Source organism: Cetorhinus maximus, chromosome 13 (assembly GCF_964194155.1).
Source record: "Cetorhinus maximus chromosome 13, sCetMax3.hap1.1, whole genome shotgun sequence".
Taxonomy (NCBI): domain Eukaryota; kingdom Metazoa; phylum Chordata; class Chondrichthyes; order Lamniformes; family Cetorhinidae; genus Cetorhinus; species Cetorhinus maximus.
In genome coordinates this window covers 38277394-38296859 of record NC_135891.1, presented here as the reverse complement: position 1 = coordinate 38296859, position 19466 = coordinate 38277394, and the positions used below count along the sequence as shown (strand labels likewise).

General features: G+C 42.7%; 1 protein-coding gene across 2 annotated transcripts in view; it reads right to left on the bottom strand.

Moving 5' to 3' along the window:
* Nucleotides 1-19466, bottom strand: part of LOC144688563 (stathmin-3-like) — a 63165-nt gene that overhangs the window by 31007 nt on the left and 12692 nt on the right. Inside the window, exon 1 of one of the 2 annotated variants that reach the window (XM_078555295.1) lies at nt 3876-3964. The exons of the other annotated variant lie outside the window; for it this stretch is intronic. The gene's annotated coding sequence lies outside the window, so the exon portion shown is untranslated. Of the gene's footprint in view, nt 1-3875; nt 3965-19466 lie in introns of those variants that run through there. 2 annotated transcript variants of the gene reach the window in all.

The window sequence follows — 19466 nt, the reverse complement described above, 5'->3', positions numbered from 1 at the left end:
AAACACCCGTCAAATATTACCCTTTGCTTCCTGCCCTAAGCCAATTTGGGATCCAACTTGCCATTTTCCCCTGGATCCCATGGGGTTTTATTTTTCTGAACAGTCGGCCATGTGTGAACTTTGTTAAAAGTCTTGCCAAAATCCAGGCATCAAAACATGCTATCTTCATCAACCCTCCTTGTTACCTCTTCAAAAAATTTAATCAAATCAGTCAGACATGACTTTCCCTTAACAAATCCATGCTGACTTTCCATTATTAATCCATACTTTTCTCTATGACAATTAATACTGTCCCTCAGAACGTTTTTGAATAATTGGTCCACCATTGAGGTTAGAATGTCTAGCCTGTGAACTATTCTGACAAGCAAATCCTGCACTCCAGATCCCACTACCTCATGGAATGTCCTGCCCCATGTGCCCATTGATCTGTGGGTCGAGAATTGGCCTATTCAGTCACATGAAGACCCATGGTAGAAACTCACGACCCTGAGTAGACATCATCCTCAAATCAAGTGACAGCCAACAACAACTCAGTCTATGCCTTTCCCTTTTTTTAAACAATGGTACAATGTTAGCAGTCCTCCAGTACCATGCCTACAGTCAAAGAGGATTGGAAAATGATATTCAGAGCTTCTGGTATTTCCTCTTGCTGCTCTTAACAGGCTATGATACATTTCATCCAGTCTTGGTGATTTATCTACATTCAAAGATAATAAATCCCTTAATATTTTATTTTTCACAATCTTTATCTCATCCTATATTTCATACTCCTCCTCCTTAACTTAATTGTCTGCATCGTCCCCCTCTTTTGTGAAGACAGAAGCAAAGTATTCATTATGAGCCATGCCCATGTTTTTCACCTTCAGACACAGATTACCTTTCCGGTCTCTGATAGGTCCTACCTTTTTCTTAGTTATCCATTTGCTCTTTATGTATTTCTAAAACATCTTTGGGTTTCCTTGCTTTTACTTGCCACTAGTTTTTCATGCTCTCTCTTTGCTCATCTAGGTTTTCTGCAGTAAGAAGCTCTCAGTATCTGGAATAAGCTTCCTTTTTCACCTTATCCTATGCTGTCCTTGACATCAAGGAGGCTGTAGATTTGGGAGTCCGACCCTTTTTCCTTGTGAGGACATATTTGCTCTGAATCCTCTCTATCTCCTCCTTGAATAGCAGAAGTTTGTCTGACTTCTTGCTATCTCCATTTACAATCTGAATTGAGCTGGTGATTCTCAGAACAAATCACCACTATATTTTGGCCAGCTTTCTCTCCTCATCACATCACCTCATCTGAGTATGTTGGCTCTTGCTTTAGTTTACTACAGCCATGAGTCACCTACAATTAACCCCCTCTTGTCCCACCCTCAAATTTCTGTTCATGTGCAAGAAGACAATGTTTGCTTTTGGAGGCGATTCAATATGGGGACATCACCAGCAACCCCATCCTTACTTAATGTTCACACATGCATGCTTTCCAGTGAATCACTTGATGACGATCAGAAGCAAGAAACTTGGTGGATTTTCTGTTTTCTAACCAAGAGGTGCTGAGGCTAATTATGGCACCAACCAGTGGAGATCAGCTAGCCTGCTACATCTGATCTGTACAGCTCTGTTATACACTACCATTACCATCAGCAAGCTTGGCATTCTCATTGGGGAACTAATTAATAATCTCACTTCTCCAATTCACACATCATTTTGTTTAGAAGTGTCTACTCAATCAAAACCTTTGGAATATGAAATCCCTCTTAAAATAGGTTCCATTTAACGTTTTAATTTACATTTTGTAAAACTGTGGTAAAGTGAGATGCCCTGTCCCTTTAAGAAAATGCAAGTGTACTGATCATGTGACAGCACTGATGAATCACTGTACAGCGGGGCAACTGGGAATTGGAAGTCTAGTTCTGGAGATTTCTGAGTAAGCATGTGTCATCTGGTGCTCTGCCCTATGTCTCAATAACCATCACTGTTTATTATTACATCAGTCTCTCCCCATTATTGATCGCAAGAAGCAAATGATGAGAACATAGGAAGGCATGCAGTTAGAGTTCAGTTGACAAGCGAACTCACCGACCCAAGACATAAAAAAACCATAAATGTATACTGACATCATTGGCATTTTGCACAGAGTGCACATATCTTATTTCAAATACGTATAACAAATACGCAGGTACATTTGAATACTGATTAATCTTAAAATTAATATGGTTCCATGGAAACATGAAACTACCATGCTAACCAAGGTTTAAGTTTAATTGATTTTCATGCTAGCCTGTTCTTGCTAGTGGCTAAAATTGTCCCTTATGAATTCTGCTTTCTACTGGTGAAATCAACTGGAGCTGAAGTTGTCCAATGGTGACCACAGTGCATCTAATTAACTGATTAATTTGAAAAGATGCACGTACAGAATTTTAAATTGTCTGTATTAAACTTGATGTCTCACGGATTTGAATAATTAGCTATATCTTTCTGTATTTTTTCTCCTTTCCCTAAAAGATAGTCTTCAGCACCTCCATTTTGACACAATATTCTCCTTTGACCTTGTAGGACAAACAGGAATTGTCAATTTGCAGACATATTCCCATTGTTCAGCTCACTCTGTTGAAAACTCACTATCTCAAACCCAAAAGCAGATTGAGGGTCAGACTTTATTCAAGGTCTCTCACCTAAGATTCTAGCAATATAGCTACAGAATCCTTAATCATTGTTTTTTAAAGACATTTTTTATTCTCTGAAAATTTTTTTTTGTATTTAAATAATCCTCCAGGAGAAAAACCTGAGCAGCTAACAAATATGCATTGTACCATGCCCGCTCTATTTCTGCACAAGCTATATTTTTTATTTCATGAACAAATCAGGATGCACAGGAGCTAATCCTGCTAGCAATATTTTGTATGTATTTAGAAAGATGACAAGTACAAAATTTCACAAGCATTTTTTAGTGTAGAGATTTATATTAATTTCAAATCCTGTAAGATATCTTTACTTTAAATTTTGTTTAAAATTATGTAAAATTCGTTATGCCATAAAAATTGAGTTTTTGACTTGGCTAATTTTTTGTTTTTTTCTATGAAATTATTCAATAAACAATGTAAGAATTATTGATGTAGCCATTCAATGCTTAGATTTGCTTTTTTTGCGGTGAAAAAGCGTAAGATGCTTCCAGTATTCAAAATGAACACACTTCCTACAAAGCTGGTTTATTGGGTCTTTATTCTGCATAGAACTGTAATATTGTCTGTTTGTGTTAAATAAACTGGCCAAACAGAAATCTAACTTCAAATATGTCTACTGCCGCCACTTTCAGAAATTGGTCCCATAATGACGGAGCTGCAAAATTGAATGAAAGCCAAGATCGAATGAGAATTTATTAGCTATGCATTAACCTTCATCGACAGTGTTTTGTGCTTGAAGGTTCCCAGCTATGTAATTCCACAAAACTTTAAAATTAAACTTCAAACACATATTTTGCTAAATATGAGAACAAATATTGTGTTTACTTTATCCTCCTGCTGAAAATATTACAACATATGTAGGACGTAGAATTCAATTCTAAGCATTTTAAGGACGAATACTTATCCAATTCCATATTCACAATGTTTTCCATGCCCTTCAGCTAACCTTTCTTTAGTCTAAGTACAAAGTGTGAGATGCTGCATTAATTTGCCTTGCCCTTAAAATTTGACTGAAGTCCAGATTTAATTAAATTTGATACAATTACAAAAAGCAAGGCTGAGAAAAGTAAGAACAATGGAAGCTACAACAATCTGCTTGCAGCTGATAATGTCTAGTATTAGCATGTTGCATTCTCAACAAAAAGTGTTATTTCAAATATGACTAATCCTTTCACTGCAAAGTATTTCTTCAGTGGTGCATACCATTTTATTGATTTGTAATTTATCATCAGGGCAAATATGCTGACAGGTTTAGTTGGCATTACTTTTGAAATAAACTAAATTCTGACCTGAATTTTGCGCTCGTCGGGTGCGCATGAATGGCTGGCCTGGGAGCGGACGGGAAACTGTCCCTCGACCACGATCAGCCTCCGGCCACGATTTCACTCTGGCTGGCCTATTAATGGTCAGCCAGCATGAAACGTGCCCCGAGAAAGGCTCAGCACTGCCAGTGGGGGTGGGAAGAGGGCGGGCGCCAACGTCACCGTGGGTGCTGGTGAGCGCTTCCAGAGAGCTCCCTGAAGGCAGACAGATGCCTCAGGGAGCCGCAGGTCTCCAAATAATTAAAGAAAGCACAAAATTGCTGCAAAAAATCTCCACACAGCACAATCAAGCACCTGAAAGTGTACCTCATGAAAAGAAGTCTCCAGATATTTCTTTTTATTTTAAATTCAAACGGAGGTTTCATCCCACCCTTGGGTGAGGTTTCATCAAAAATGTAAAGCCTGGCTGGCCAATTGGCCCGTCCGCCAACCACAACATTGGACGGGCCATGAAAAATCGCTTACAATTGAGCCGTTAATGAGCTTAATTGCCTGCTTAATTGTCAGCGGGCGCTCTTCTGACTTTTTCGCGCGCGTGCCGAGCAAAATATTTCACGAGTGCGCAACAACGTTGGGACGCTCGCCCGAAGTCATCTTGCACGATTTTATGCCCGTTCAGGTCGGGCACAATCCTGCCCATGGGACATAAAATTCCAGCCTCTGTTTTTGTATTACTTTCAAATAATGTGCACCGTAGCTTAGTAAGTTTAACTCATTTTAGACCCCCTGCCCCTGTTATTTCCATGGAGTCTGGCCCATTTTGTTAGGAGACATGGTTCACGGCACCTCAGTGGAATCATGGGGCTGAATTTTACCCCCATTGGGTGGGAAGTTGAAGGGTGGGCCAATTAAGGCCCGTCCAGCGTGACATCCGCACAGAAGTGCTATGCGCTCCCTGTGCAGGCGGGGGCAGGGAAATCCCAAAATTGAGAATGCGCTCTTTCATGCATGCATATGAAAGAGCACACTCATCTCCCTGAGGCTAAGTGCTGCCTCAGGGAGATTAGCTCAGAATTTTAAAAACCTAAAAATAGAAATGTAAAATTTCCCTAACATGTCCCCTCATGTGACAATGTCTCATGAGATGGGACATGTCCATAATTTTCCCAAAAACTTTATTAAACTTTTTTAAAAGCTACATGAATCTCATCCGCCTGTGGATTAGATTTCATGCTTTTTCTAGTTTGCGCTGGGGCTCCTGGCCTGCCCGCCAACCTTAAGGTTGGACGGGCAGGTCCTTTAATTACATAATTGACTCTTTCAATGATCTCAATTGGCCGTTGACAGGTTGGTGGGCGCACAGCTGATTTCGCTGCATCCCCGCCTTCCTGAAAATTTAAATGGGGCGCGGTGACATCGGGAGTTCCGCCCCATCACCATGAGTCATTTTACGCGTTGGAGAACGGGCCCCACCCCCGCTCACCAACGCGTAAAATCCTGCCCATGAACCTCGAGGGAAGTCTGTTGTGCAGTTGGGAACCTTTTGAAGTTTAAAAGGTCTTGCCAACTTCAACTTAGATGCTCTGTGATAATTTAACTATATTTTAATGCAGTGATTGATCATAGGACTCTGTCTTTAAAAGTTAAGGGACCATTTAATTAACCATGTTTTGTTTAAGTGTTCACATGCAAGTGGATAAAGTCCTCTGCAGCATTAAGCAGTATTGATAATCTGACTGAACTGTGTCATCGGGACATTATGCTTTCATCCTTCTATTGATTTAAGTTTAGCAATCTGCTGATCCTTTGAAGCACTATTTCAATGTCCACTAAAGACAGACTTATAAGCCCTATAATAACACTGGGAAGTCTTTGAAATGTTCATGAAACTGTCAAAATAAACTGACAGCCATTCAACCTCCTGTTGAAAAATGCTTATTCCTATTAAATACTCAGAAAACTATCAAAATAAACAAATAGGCATCAAAAACCACTTCAAAGAAATATAATTCTCTCAGCAGTTCATAAAACTATCAAAGATCAATGCCTTCTTCACAGCTGTGTAAACAACCCATGCAAAGTCGAATACATTTGTAGATTTTGGAACACAGCCAAGCATTCATAATGTGATTCTATTGCACAACTGTGTCAACAAAGACTCTAATTCTGAATATATTGAAACCTTTGAAGCAGGCTGACTAGATGGCTGACATGTCAATTAAAGAAGTCAGCCAGCTGGTGAGCAGATGGCCACCTGTTCAGCCTGCTTCAAAGGTTTCAATGAATTAGCTTTAGAGCCTTTGTTTATACAACTGTGAGATAGAATCCTATTCTGAATGCTTGGGTGCGATCCAAAACCCACTAACTGATTCAGCTGTGTGGGGGTTGCTTACACAGCTGTGAAGAAGACTGGGCTTTGTTTAATTGGCAGTTTTATGAGCTGTTAAGATAATTATGTATCTTGCAATAGTTTTTGAATGCCTGTTTCTTTAATTTGGTTGTTTTATGAGTAATTAACAGGATTAGGCTTTTTATCAGAGGGAGTCTAAGCATAGACATGGGTCAAGGCATAGTCTCCAAGGAATCATTTATAGAAATCAAAAAATATCAAGTACGTTTTATTTCTTATGTTCTTCACATTAGCCTTCTGCAACCACAATATTTCAATAATAGGAGAATAGAAAAGTCTCTTTCATCAATACATTCAAGGGTATCATCAACAAAGGTTGATTCAGGCGGCTAAAATAGTTTGAGTAACCTGGGAGGATCTCTCTTATGATTTTTCTTCTCAGTGGTGTACAATGAACAACACTGGCTCACTCATGTCAGCCAGATGATTTGCCCCGAGGGGGTGGCACAGCAGTTTGCTCTCAACTTTGAATGGTACTGTCAAGCTGTATTGCTTGACGATATTGTGACTCAAGAAAAAAGATATTTTTAAAAAATATACACTTTAAAACGCTGAAATTCTAAATGGCTCCAAGTTACTAATTCTTTTGATCCAGCTGTTAACTTTCAAGAGGACAATGACAAACTTTAATTTGATATTGACTCAATGTTTGACAGACCAGGAGATAAACAAACTTCCATCGACACTCATTGTAAGAATGTTAATTTAGCCTTGGCAAGAACAAAGGACTTGGCCAGTTAAAAGAACTGCAGGTGAGAGAAGGTTTCAGACTATAATTAAAATTACCACAATACCTTATTTGGGATCATGACTTGACACTAATGTGAGGTCACATGTTGCAGTGGCCATCTTGGTTCTCTGCTAAAGATATAGCAGAGAAAATTCAAACTGCTTTTCAGAGAGACACATCCTCAGAGACAGACTGCTTTCCATCAGGGAGAGAGAGGAGTCTAGCCAAAAAAGCCAACAGGCTATTGTAGTCAATTGGGCAGCCAAAGTGCCTCACCACAGCACCTTGAGATAGAGAAACAATCTTCTCTCTCCTCTACCTCATTCCAATCTGCAAGCCTACCTGAGAAACCCACTTCTGGCAGATCAATTTTAGGAGCCATCACAGTTGCTGAAAGATCTGTGCAATTTCAAAGTTTTCACTCCAGACAATGTAACAACTAGATTATAAAACAACCACAGGCCTGCAATGAACAGAGACTTGAGTTAAAATCATTTTTTTACATTTGCTGTTTTTATCTTCATCTATAATGATTTTTTTGTGTGACAGAGTGTGAGTGAAAGAGTGACTGAGGCGTCATTTTCTTTAGTTAATGTTCAGGGCAAGGGTGTGAAAAATAAATTAACCTTTTCCTTTCTAAATACAAAAAAACTTGCTGGGTTATTTAAAATTGACTTACTCACTCCAAGGGTAAGATACACGCACATCTACAGACAAAGAAAAATGGTCACGGACAACAAATGATAATAACTTACACTTGTCCGTGACAGTACTAATATACATAGTGTACACATACATGATGGTACACATGATTGCATAAATGACTTCATATTTGCCATGGTGCTCCTGTTACAGGGTATTTGATACATTTTATTGAAAATAAATGAATATACCATATTACAGAATGAACCAGGGAAGCACTCTCCAGAATATGCTAATATGACCCAACTCACCATGCACACACTTATAAATACTAACAGGTGCAAAAATACTAGAACAAAAACAGAATTACCTGGAAAAACTCAGCAGGTCTGGCAGCATCGGTGGAGAAGAAATCAGTTGACGTTTCGAGTCCTCACGACCCTTCGGCAGAACTGAGGTATAGTTAGGAGAGAGGTGAAATATAAGCTGGTCTGAGGTGGGGGGCGGGGGGAGAGAGATGTTGAGGGTGGGGTGGCTGTGAGGATAAGCAAGCAGTGATAGGAGCAGATAATCAAAAGATGTCACAGACAGAAGGATCAAAGAGGTGTTGAAGGTGGTGATATTATCTAAGAAAAGTGCTAATTAAGAATGGAAGGCAGGATACTCAAGGTACAGCTCTAGTGGGGGTGGGGTGGAAAGACTAACAAAGTTTTAGTTTTAGATTTAAAAATAATGGAAATAGGTGGGAAAAGAAGAATCTATATAAATTATTGAAAAAAAAGGGGGAGGGGGAAGAAATGGGGTGGGGATGGGGGGAGGGGGAGTTTAAGATCTAAAGTTGTTGAATTCAATATTCAGCCCGGAAGGCTGTAAAGTGCCTAGTCGGAAGATGAGGTGCTGTTCTTCCAGTTTGCGTTGGGCTTCACTGGAACAATGCAGCAAGCCAAGGACAGACATGTGGGCAAGAGAACAGGGTGGAGTGTTAAAAAGGCAAGCGACAGGGAGGTTTGGGTCTTTCTTGCGGACAGACCGCAGGTGTTCTGCAAAACGGTCGCCCAGTTTGCGTTTGGTCTCTCCAGTGTAGAGGAGACCGCATTGGGAGCAACGAATGCAGTAGACTAAGTTAGGGGAAATGCAAGTGAAATGCTGCTTCACTTGAAAGGAGTGTTTGGGCCCTTGGACAGTGAGGAGAGAGGAAGTGAAGGGGCAGGTGTTGCATCTTCTGCGTGGGCATGGGGAGGTGCCATAGGTGGGGGTTGAGGAGTAGGGGGTGATGGAGGAGTGGACCAGGGTGTCCCGGAGGGAACGATCCCTACGGAATGCCGCCAGGGGGGGTGATGGGAAGATGTGTTTGGTGGTGGCATCATGCTGGAGTTGGCGGAAATGGCGGAGGATGATCCTTTGAATGTGGAGGCTGGTGGGGTGATAAGTGAGGACAAGGGGGACCCTATCATGTTTCTGGGAAGGAGGAGAAGGCGTGAGGGCGGATGCGCGGGATATGGGCCAGACACGGTTGAGGGCTGGAGGAACAGCACCTCATCTTCCGACTAGGCACTTTACAGCCTTCCGGGCTGAATATTGAATTCAACAACTTTAGATCTTAAACTCCCCCTCCCCCCATCCCCACCCCGTTTCTTCCCCCTCCCCCTTTTTTTTCAATAATTTACATAGATTCTTCTTTTCCCACCTATTTCCATTATTTTTAAATCTAAAACTAAAACTTTGTGAGTTTTTCCACCCCACCCCCGCTAGAGCTGTACCTTGAGTATCCTGCCTTCCATTCTTAATTAGCACTTTTCTTAGATAATATCACCACCTTCAACACCTCTTTGATCCTTTTGTCTGTGACATCTTTTGATTATCTTCTCCTATCACTGCTTGCTTATCCCCACAACCACCCCACCCTCAACTTCTCTCTCCCCCCGCCCCCCACCTTAGACCAGCTTATATTTCACCTCTCTCCTAACTATACCTCAGTTCTGCCGAAGGGTCGTGAGGACTCGAAACGTCAACTGATTTCTTCTCCACCGATGCTGCCAGACCTGCTGAGTTTTTCCAGGTAATTCTGTTTTTGTTTTGGATTTCCAGCATCCGCAGTAGCTTTTAGCAAAAATACTAGTCTCAGAGAAGCATATAAATTCTGTGTAAAACCTATATTTTCAGTCACACTTTCAGTCAGCCCTCCTAATCTCTTCGTCCATGATTCAGTGTCTGTTCCTCTATTTTGCACTGTGATGATTTCCTACAATTGGGGTGCTATGTAAATGTTAGTTCTTGTTCTCATTCTTGTTCTTGCTGACACTCACCTTGAAGCAGATTAGTTTCTGGGGTATTGTGTCAGCTTGATATTTTATAATAGAGTCAGCATTGTACTTTTTCAGCATCAGCACAATTATTTGACTGTCTATTGCCAGAAATGGAGCAGCTGAACCTGTATTAAATCAATTAGTTCCCTTGAAAACCAGAGATAATATTCTTATACAGTGAAAAAAATATATACTTGCATTTATGGAGATCCTTTCATGACTTCAGCATGTTCCAATGCATTTTACAGCAACCTAAGTACTTTTGAAGTGTTGTCACCATTGTATTGCAAGGAATCCAGCAGCCAATTTGCACACAGCAATCTCCCACATGCAGCGGTGACATAATGACAACATATTCCAGTTTAGTCACGTTGGCCGAGGGATAAGTATTGGCTAACAGAACAGGGGGAACTTCCCTGCTCTTTCTCGAATTGTGCCATAAGCACCAGCAGCAGCAGCACCAGCTTCCTTTCCCTTCAGAGATTTTCCTTTCTCAGTGACTGTCTCCGTCTCCAACTTACCCCACGTGGATTTCAACTGAAATTCCATCCCTCATGTTTCGAACCCACCCAGGATTACAGGTATCTCCGGGACATAAAACGTTTCTCGGACTGCTGTTCCCATCGCATTCTGAGATCCACACTCAGTGCCATGCGCTGCCATATGAACACACTCGACCTCTCCCTCCAGCAGCACCGCCGCACCCTTTTTCAAAGCTGCGCTTGCCCCCAGTTTCATTTTATTCTTCGTCTCATCCGACGCCTCAAGAAGAAACTTTTTCTCTTTCTCTCAAGTGCTAAGGAACGCAAGCTCCAACAACTCATCGACACCAACACCCATCTAGGACCCTCCACCCCTGCCTGTCCCTCCGTCCCCAACCCATCTTCCAATCCCAGCCCCGGCCGTGTATTCACTATACCCCCTGACCTTCCCCTCTCCGACGCTGAACGTTCAGTGCTCAGCAAAGGACTTAGTTTCATACCCTTACACCCTCATCTCAGTGAATTTCGGGCTCGGCACGATGCTGAACTCTTCTTCCGCCGCCTTCGTCTCCACGCTCACTTCTTTGGGCAGGAGTCCTCTCCCCGTTCAACGGATCCTTTTACCCACCTCCAATATTCTCCCTCCCTCTGCATTCTTACCTTCTCTTGATCTTTTCATTGAGAACTGTTGGCGTGACATTAGTCATCTCAATATCTCTGCTCCTCTCACCCATTCTAACCTGTCTCTCTCTGAACTTACTGCACTCCATTCTCTCAGGTCCAACCCTAACATTGTCATCAAACCCGCTGACAAGGGTGGTGCTGTTGTTGTCCGGTGCACTGACCTCTACCTCACGGAGGCTGAGCGTCAACTCGCAGACACTTCCTCCTACCACTCCCTGGACCATGACCCCACCACAGAACATCAAGCCATTGTTTCCAGGACTGTCACTGACCTCATCTCCTCTGGAGATCTTCCTTCCATAGCTTCCAACCTGATAGTCGCACAACCTCGGACGGCCCGCTTCTACCTCCTACCCGAAATCCACAAACAGGACTGTCCCGGCAGACCGATCCTGTCAGCCTGTTCCTGCCCCACTGAACTCATTTCTCATTATCTTGACTCCCTTCTCTCTCCCCTTGTCCAGTCCCTTCCCACCCACATCCGTGATTCCTCTGACACCTTACGTCACATCAACAATTTCCAGTTCCCTGGCCCCAACCGCCTCCTCTTCACCATGGATGTCCAATCCCTCTACACCTCCATCCCCCACCAGGATGGTCTAAGGGCTCTCAGCTTCTTCCTCGAACAGAGGCCTGAACAATCCCCAACCACCACTACTCTCCTCCGTCTGGCTGAACTTGTTCTCACACTGAACAATTTCTCCTTTAACTTCTCTCACTTCCTCCAAATAAAAGGTGTGATTATGGGTACCCGCATGGGCCCCAGCTATGCCTGTCTCTTTATGGGGTATGTGGAACATTCCTTGTTCCAGTCCTAATTCGGCCCCCTCCCACAACTCTTTCTCCGGTACATCTATGATTACTTCGGTGCTGCTTCATGCTCTCGTCGGGACCTGCAAAAATAAATTAATTTTGCTTCCAATCTCCACCCCTCCATCATTTTCACATGGTCCATCTCTGACACTTCCCTTCCCTTCCTTGACCTCTCTGTCTCAATTTCTGGTGATAGACTGTCCACCAATATCCATTACAAGCCTACTGACTCCCACAGCTACCTCGACTATAGCTCCTCACACCCCGCTTCCTGTAAGGACTCCATCCCATTCTCTCAGTTCCTTCGCCTCCGTCGCATCTGTTCTGATGATGCTACCTTCAAAAACAGTTCCTCTGACATGTCTTCCTTCTTCCTTAACCGAGGTTTTCCATCCACGGTCGTTGACAGGGCCCTCAACCGTGTCCGGCCCATCTCCCGTGCATCTGCCCTCACACCTTCTCCTACCTCCCAGGAACATGATATGGTCCCCCTTGTCCTCACTTATCACCCCACCAGCCTCCACATTCAAAGGATCATCCTCCGCCATTTCCGCCAACTCCAGCATGATGCCACCACCAAACACATCTTCCCTTCACACCCCCTGGCGGCATTCCATAGGGATCATTCCCTCCATGACACCCTGGTCCACTCCTCCATCACCCCCTACTCCTCAACCCCCACCTACGGCACCTCCCCATGCATACACAAAATATGCAACACCTGCCCCTTCACTTCCTCTCTCCTCACTGTCCAAGGGCCCAAACACTCCTTTCAAGTGAAGCAGCATTTCACTTGCATTTCCCCTAACTTAGTCTACTGCATTCGTTGCTCCCAATGCGGTCTCCTCTACATTTGAGAGACCAAACGCAGACTGGACGATCGCTTTGCAGAACACCTGCGGTCTGTCCGCAAGAATGACCCAGACCTCCCTGTCGCTTGCCATTTTAACACTCCACCCTGCTCTCTTGCCCACATGTCTGTCCTTGGCTTGCTGCATTGTTCCAGTGAAGCTCAACGCAAACTGGAGGAACAGCACCTCATCTTCCGACTAGGCACTTTACAGACTTCCGGACTGAATATTGAGTTCAACAACTTTAGATCTTGAAATCCCTCCTCCATCCCCACCCCCTTTCCGTTTCTTCCCCCTCCCTTTTGTTTTTTCCAATAATTTATATAGATTTTTCTTTTCCCACCTATTTCCATTATTTTTAAATCTATACCTTTTATGCCCTTTTAGTCTTATTTCACCCCACCCCCCACTAGAGCTGTACCTTGCGTGTCCTGCCATCCATTCTTAATTAGCACATTATTTTAGAAAATATCACCACTTTCAACACTTCTTTGTTCTTTTGTCTGTGACATCTTTTGATTATCTGCTCCTATGACTGCTCGCTTGTCCCTACAACCAACCCCGCCCCCCCACTTCTCTCCCCCCACCTTAAACCAGCTTATATTTCACCCCTCTCCTATTTTTACTTAGTTCTGTTGAAGGGTCATGAGGACTCGAAACGTCAACTTTGTTCTTCTCCGCTGATGCTGCCAGACCTGCTGAGTTTTTCCAGTTAATTCTGTTTTTGTTCCTTTCCCTTCAGGTTAGTCGTGATGGATATGGAGGTTCAGGAGGCAAGACGCCGAAAACAAAGGCCGGATGTTGACGTCAAGTGTTATGGCGGACGGGGAGGGGGAAATATGGCGTCATGAAACCAGTTTGCAATTGTCTGCTCCAACAGTCAATGCCAGGCCGCATTTCCCGCCACTGCACATCGGAAACCTAATTTCAATACTTTAGCATCTTATTATAAACTCTACGGGCCGGAATCATCCCCCTATGCTGGATCATTTGGGCACGATCACGCCGACGTGTTTCCCAACTGTACATAAGTGACATGCGCTTGGTGACTGCATTTCACTCAGGATTTCGAAGTTTGTTTGCCTACCTTGCTTTGGGAAGCACTCGCAGTCATCAGTGCCAGGCTTCGCATGCAGCAGCACATCACTTTAGGGGGCTCCCAGGCCGGTCTCTTCCTACCAGACCGCTGTAAGGCAGGGGTGGCTTTTCAACGGCTGCAGGACTTGCTTGGGGAAGGGGGAGAAGTGGCCTTAGGCAAGGGAAGAGGCTGCAGGGCGAGGGCTGTATTGGAGAAGGGGGGGTATCCCAGGATGTGGGGGCACAAGTTGAGCTGTGCAAGTGGCCTCAAGATGGTGAGGGATGAGGAGGCAGTCTCCAGAGGAGGTGAAGCTAGATGGAGATGTGAGGGTGTGAGTGAGAGAGTGAGTGGTGATGTCCCTTGAGCTGGCAGTTAGTGAGACACCAGTAAATGTGTGATGGCCTTGTGAGTGTGTGAGTTTAGAGTGATGAGATGGTTGCTTTACCCCGGATGGCACGGATGCGATCATTCATCTGTTTTCTGTACTGGGTGCCCGACCTCTTGTGTGCATCAAAGGCACTGACCACCTCTGCCACCACCTCCCAAGCTGGAATGGTGAGACTGATTGGCCTCCTGCAGCCAGAGCAGGGGTAGAGGTCATCGCGTCAGGCCTCTGGCATTCAGAAGGCGTCCCAGGGATGTGTCACTGAATCGGGGGGCTGCACTCTTCTTGGCTTTTGGGAGCCATGTCTTCACCAGAGCAAGCATTGAGAACTGTGTGCGTGGCTACAGTTTAAATATGGTGCCCTGCGTAAGGAAGCGGTGAGATAATGGCATTGCAGGCAAATCAGAGGCTGCCTGCCAGCGAGACGGCATGTTTCCTGGGTGGGATTGGGATGATACAGCGCAAAAACCCGCCATTGCAGCTAGTGGGTAAAACATCCTTTTTCCCGCCCGCTACCGCACTTTGTGCAAATCTGGGACAATTTCGCCCAGAGTTTGAAAGCAGAGGGTCAGCTCCCTTGACATGCCCGAGCACCAGTGACTCAGGAAGCTCAGGTGCTCACAGATGTCTGCTGACATCTGCATCCTCCTGGAACAAGACCTCCATCTCAATGGGTGTGCATTTCCAGTGGCCGATAAGGTTTCTGTCACTTGAGGACCACCCTACCCCTCCCCCAATCCACATCGGGTCTTTGCCTCTTGGCAAGTTGTGTGCTCTCTTCTGAAAGGTGAGAAAGCAGTGAGGTTTGAGTGTTCATAATGTCTTGAGTGGAGAGGAGGGAAGGACACATTCATGGAGGGAGACTGTGAGACATGGGTGTGGGAGGACAATAGCTTGAGGGCGAGGGTGAGTGTTGACTGTTCAGATGGGGTTGTGAGGTGCCTGCACAGAGAGAGATGAATGGAGGTGAGAGGTGCGTTGTTCTGAAGAAAATGCTGTGAAAGTCAGGGTGTGATGGTTGACATCTGAAAGTATTCTGCCCGATGTCATGCCGTCCTGAGATCTTGGACATTCTTGGTCTACTGACACCAGGCTGAAGGGACTATACTCATGCTGCTCACTTCCTCAGTCACTTCCATCCATGCCTGCTTGGTTGGAGAGTTTGTCCTCTTCCTCCTGTCCTCAGGAGAGTGTACCTCACTACAGTCCATCAGATCCCGCAGCAGGAACTTCAGCTAAGAGTGACAGATCTTGAGTACTGCTGAAAAAGGACATTTTGTCGAAGCTTTTCGTCTTGCACTCATCAGGACAATCGCAAGAACACCAATGTCAGGGGAAGCAATAACTTTATACTGTAAGAGAAAAGAGTGCTGATTGGTTGGCAGGTGGACTCTGGCTGGTAGAGGCATTGTCATGGAGAATGTCATTTATATTTTACTGTACAGTTAATGGTGACTGACAGTTAACTGCCAAGCATTGTTTGAAATTTCAAACCAGGCAGCTTGACTCTGATTGGTCAACTGCCTGGTTTAACATTTTGGATTAATTGAGGTCACCAATAATGCAATATTGTAATAATATGCCATCAACAATCACTCAATAAAGACTTATTAATAATTTATTTTCATGTTTCTTAGGCCCAGTTATTAATGCCTTTAGCTAAAATTCACACTTCTAATTTCATTTTAAGTTTAATTAAAACCTATATTAACTGAAGAGGGAAGGTTCTAAAAGAGTCCTGGGACTGGATTTTAAACTTTTTGGCAAGATAGAGCTTTCATCTGCTTCTCTGTCTCTGCTATAACCCTGACCCATTTTTCTGGTTTGGGTCTCACCAGGCAATTAGTGTGGGCTCCTACTGGGATCCTGAACACAGCAAGGAATGCAATCACTGTCCAGTAATTGTGGATCTCCCACAATGTTGCTGGTGGAGAAGGAATTAATGGTGTGTCCCCAACATTGTTAGCAGGGGCCATGGTTGTATGAACATTTGTTAATGAAGTGCATTATTGGGTTAAATGAGTAGATTCAGCTGATATATCAGATCCTCATGAACTGCATTTAACTTCTCTCCAGAAATGTAAGCCAGTGGACAAACTGAGGGTACGCATTTAAAGAAGGGTGAAAGGTTGCATGGACGTGGGTTGTATGGGAGGCCCAAAAGGCAGCAAAGGAAATATTATGGCATCGGGGAGGTCATTAAGGGCACAGAGTTTGAATTGTGGTTAAAACCAAGAAGAACAGCAACTCCTGAACATAGAAAACAAGAGACTAGGGAAAGCCTATGGAGGTGAAAGTTGGTGACTGTACAGTAAAATATAAATAGGTAACTCCATTAATAGGTTTCGTTTTTCTATTTTGGATTTTTTGAATTTTGAAGATGTTAATTATGCTTTAAATGTTATTTGTAGGTGTGTACAGTAAGACAGGTAGGAGAGCAACTTGGCCATTGTATCCTGCATGTTTATGCCTGAGCAAATTAAATGGCTACTTCAGCTAATGAGGAAAATGTGACATATTTCTGTGTTACAAATCCATTTAATGTGTAATGCATGCTGTACAGAGAATCTTTAATTGTTAAGTTTGCAAATGTCCTTAAAAAAGGGTGTGGGGAGGAAGAATATTTCAAGGCCAATGATTTGGTAGCAGGAATGAGAACTTTCAGAACAAACCCCACAGCAGCACAATAAAATTAATGATGTATCAATTCTATTGGCCCTGCTGTTGTACCTCCAAAATTGCATTATTCCAATGTATTGGCATTTACAGTTCAACATGGTGAGGAATATTTGACAAACAATTTTATTTGCCTACAATTTTCACAGTTCTAAATACATTTATTAAAGTATTACAAAGATTTATAGTCATTTCTCTCCACTCCTCCCATGCCTCCCCACTAGGCCTTGCCTCCCACTTTGTTCAAACAAATAACTGAATGTCCTTAACATAATGCAATAATGCAAACACTTTGACAGTAGAAAATTCCTTAAACAAACATAGATAAAGAGCAAAATACTATCACTCAGTGGATCTTTTTTAATGCTGATCTTTCCCAACCAGCTGTAATAACTAATGATTACACAGTGATTTTCAATAGCTGTTCAATGGTTATGGATGGATTTTGCAATTACTTTTTTTCTTAATGTTATTGCACATAATGGACTGGCATCCTGTCCTGGCTGTACCCCGCCTAACACCCACTGCCTGTCAGGGTAGGCTCCGACTCCCGCAACTCTGAATTGGATAAAGCGGTTCTGGAAAAGTGAGTGAGTGACTGAGTTATTGCATATATCTCTCCGTCTCATCCCTTGCCTACATTATTAATTAATTTTCATCAACCCCAAATCTAAGGCGTCTTGAAAAATCAGGGCTATTGGCTGTGACTAAAGAGTTACCAAAATGTTCTGATCATTCTCTGTATTTAATGATGAGGCAAATTATTGGTCTATTCACTAAAATTTGACCATCGGTTTGAATCAATCTGTCCATCTTCAACTACCTGCTATAGTGCTAATCTTCATCCAGGAATAATCAATATTTGCCTATTAACTGAGGAAGATACAGTAGATTTCCATTAATGCTATTTTCAATTTGCAAGACAAAATGATAAGCAAAGGTAATAGTTTCACTTCAAAACCACGGTTTAACCAGAGAAATATTCACCTTGAGGCATTTTGTAACCAAATTTCAGTAGCTGCTCCTGCAGTTTAATGGAAATTTTGATTTTATTGGCTCACTTGAATCTGACTAATGCTCTCAAGGAAATATACCGGGATAACAATGTATCATTTCTGTTTACCTATCTATATCTGAGACAAGAACATACTTGTGGGCATGATCCTTATGTTCAGGCGAAGTGATCATTTTTTTTAACTATTATTAAGTGACACGCTTGATTTTGTATTTGTGAATTTGGGATTTATCCAGAATAAGAATAGCAGCTTAGAATTTAAAGAGCTCTGCTTTGCCAAAGGAAATGGCTGAGGGAGAGACCTTTGCATCTTTTAAGGAAAAAATTGAAAAATATTTGAAACAAAAGAAGAAATAAGGCCACAAGGAAAGAGAAAAGCAGTAAGATTCATTTATCAAAAAGTTGTGGAAAACAGGCTGAATGGCCTCCTCCTTTGTTGTATTCTTCTATGGGTTCTACAGGATTATGCTCTCTAGGCAAACATTTTATTTGGACATATACTAGATTTTCAAAGAACAAGACTTGATGTGGCAGACAAATTAAGCCCAAATGAGAACTCGATGGATATAAGCATTTCACAATGTGTATACATCATAAACTGACTACATATTCTAACCAGACAATTCTTTCATCTCTGAATCACTCCCTGGCCAAATTAAACAATTATTTGGATCTCAGAATCACTGGAGAAGGAATTGGGCTTGTTGATGCCTGTTTTCTGGGCGCTACGAGTGCCCTTAGAGCTCCAAATTAACAATCACGACAGTCATATTATGCCCATAAAGAGAGAGGGGGGAGGGGGCACAGAGCTTCAGCCTGTTTTGAGTACAACACTCTTGTTTTCAGAACCGGTAATTGCATTTTGATGTCTCATCTTAGAAACTTCTGAAAAGATTCAGGATAGTGTAAGCCAAAAGGAGACGGGGGCTTTCATGTTCGCAAGGGGATTTGAGTGTCTATTCCATTTCATCCCGCTTGATGGAATGCAAGCTTGTATATTGTAACTGGCTGGTCGTCCTCCATTGGCTTAATAGAATTTCGGTTGATTTTTTTTTTAAATCCAGCCAGAAATAAAAAAGAATTAGAAATTGTATTTTCTTCGTAACAATAAAGTTATCTGAAATTCCTAATTCCATTTACTGGAAGCATAATTTATTCTAAAGAGGTTCAGATCTTCATAAAAATATCAAAGAGATAAATTTATTAAATTTAATAAGATCTACTGCAGACCAGTTTTGATTTTTGGAACCAAATGTGCATTAGCTTTATAAGAAAGCTATTCTGGCTTTGCAGATTCTACATTTGGTATAATGGACAACCAGGCAACAAAGATCAATAGTCTGGCCAGACAGTCTGATTACAGTCTCATTTGTGTCGTAAAGGAAAACTAGAATCCATTTTAAAACTGCTAATACTTTTATAAACTTGTCGATGGATATTTGGAAATAATAAATAAAATG